The sequence below is a fragment of the Lontra canadensis genome, unplaced genomic scaffold (genome assembly GCF_010015895.1).
Source record: "Lontra canadensis isolate GAN:19392208 unplaced genomic scaffold, GSC_riverotter_1.0 scaffold100, whole genome shotgun sequence".
Classification (NCBI taxonomy): Eukaryota; Metazoa; Chordata; class Mammalia; order Carnivora; family Mustelidae; genus Lontra; species Lontra canadensis.
The window spans coordinates 180487-182936 of record NW_022631094.1 but is presented as its reverse complement, the minus strand read 5'-3'; positions in this window follow the sequence as shown (position 1 = coordinate 182936).

Below are 2450 nucleotides of genomic sequence, written 5' to 3'. Positions count from 1 at the left end.
GGGAGCCTGCTTCCCTCTCTCTCTCTGCCTGCCTCTCTGTCTACTTGTGATCTTTCTCTGTCAAATAAATAAATAAATAAATAAATAAGTATTCAACATAAGTCATAAAATTTCATTGGAAAAACTACTCTTCATCAGACTTTTTAGTAAAATAGATGGGGTTTCTTATTAACATTATTCCGAACTTGCCATTACGGTTGTTACATTGTAAGCATCAGGAGACCATTTTCATAAAAATAAGTTCAGAATGGAACGGTTTTATCATAGCTATGTCAATTACCGAACCCCTTCTGGTATGGGGATCTATCATCAAAATTATTACTAATGATCTAATTCTCTGACAACTCAATTAGGTCTTCCCTCAATTTGCATGAAAGCAGAGAATTAGAAATCATCTGAGTTGCAAAAAGATTATTCCTTCAATAAGCACATTGACTTTCTCAAAAAAGCAGCATTTGTCAGGCACCCCAGGGAATTGTCTGCTCTGGGGCAATGCCGCATCACAAGAAGCTTTGCCAGTGCACAAGATCAGAAAGGGGGAGTGGATCCTCCCTGCCATTTAGCTCTCTGCAGAGCATGTGGAGGGAAGTATGCCCATGGAAGTGGAAGACCTAGAATGTTTTTTTAAATCCACATATATTTATGTACTCTTAACAAACCTTTGTGTGCCCCCACAACGCAGGTACCCAGATGCGAAACCCACTGGGCTAGGACCTGAGTGTCAGTGGAACTGGTGAACCTGGGCAGCTAGGGCTTCCCTGACTTCTCCAAATGGCATTCTCTAAACTGGGTTTTGCAGAATTTTAGTGCTCTTCAGAATGTCAAAGATTCCCAGGGAAGAGGAATTCCCAGATCAAAAGACTTGGGGAAAAGCATCCTGTTATTTCCCCCTCTTAAGAGATTTACAGTAAAATCTGAATATTAAAGGCTGAAGAGACCTGTTTCACTTTATTTAATGCAGAATTTCCTAAACGAACTTGACCCAGGCCCTTTTCTCCCCCAAAGAATACCTAGTTATATATAAAGGCACCTTTGCAGTCTGCACTGGTCCTGATGGCTCCAAGCTGAATCCCCTGTGTCTTGCCTACATGGCCTGACTTATCCATGACAACTACAGATCTCCCTAAAACATTCCAGAGGGAACAAGACCACCAACTGCTTTGTTCCATGGACTCCAGTATCTAGAAAGGGAATATTACCTTTCACTGTAGCTTTCCTATTGAATTCATCCATTTTTAAAAAAATTTTAAAGATTTATTTATTTATTTTAGAGAGAAAGTATGATCACAGGTAAGAGGCAGAGGGAGAGAGAGAATCCTCAATCAGGCTCCCCCCGAACGCAAAGCCTGACACAGGGCCAGATACCGCAACCCCGAGATCATGACCCCAGCCAAAACCAAGAGTTGGACGCTTAACCAGCTGAGCCACTCAGGTGCCCTGAGTTCACCCATTTTTAGGTAGAGGCCCTGATATAATAGGAAGACTTCTGTGCTGTTGATTTTGGCTAGCACCCACTGGGTCTATGAACTTGAAAGTGCTTCCCTAAGAGCCACACATGGATGGTCAGCTTGGTGCTTTCCCAGCTGTCCTTCTGGGTCCCCCAGTCATTGGCAGTATGGAACAACCCAAAAGAGGATTATAATTAGATGCAAAGTAAAAACCCAAACGTATATAAATGGGACGTGTGTGTTTGTGTGAGTGAGACACTGTGTCTCCATAAAGGACTGTTTTTCATTACATCCACAGCCACGTGGGTTTTAACCATCTAATTTGAATTTTCCGTCTTTTCATGGCAAAATATGAAGAGTCAGCTATATCATAATGATGATTAGGATTATACCGTGTTCACATGTCACAGCTGGAGAGAGCAACCTGGGAATGAGGTCTGGGTCACCTGACCTGGCTCCTGGTTTGGGACATTTTGGGCATCTGACCCCTGTAAGACATCACCAATGAAGATAAACAAAACTAGGCCCCTGCCACCCTTTCCCTTTATTCACCAGAAAGACTACAAGATAATAAGTTAGAAATTACTCAGTAATCTGTACACAAGCCCTGAATATGTTGGTTAGCATGGATATCCACTTAGATTCTCCATTCTTGACTGGAGCTCAAAACTCAAACAAATCAGTCAGTACCTGTGGAAACAAAGGTTGGAGAGTGGGCTTCCAGAGTCCCCTTTCTTCTTGGAATAGAGGAACCACAAAGCATTTCTGTGTCTCCATTCACGCTACGCACCTCCTCAGAGCAACAAGGTGGACAGAGCCAAAGGCCAGCAAAGCTGATTACTGACCCAGCCTCAACCAGAACCCACTTGGCTCTTTGGAAACCTCTGCTCTTGCTTGTGAAGCTGGAAACTAATGCATTTTTATAAGCCTCTGCAAACCAAGGAGAGCAAAACTCAAAATATCTGCAAGAAAAGAGAAGAATCAAAACTAGTGTTTGATTGA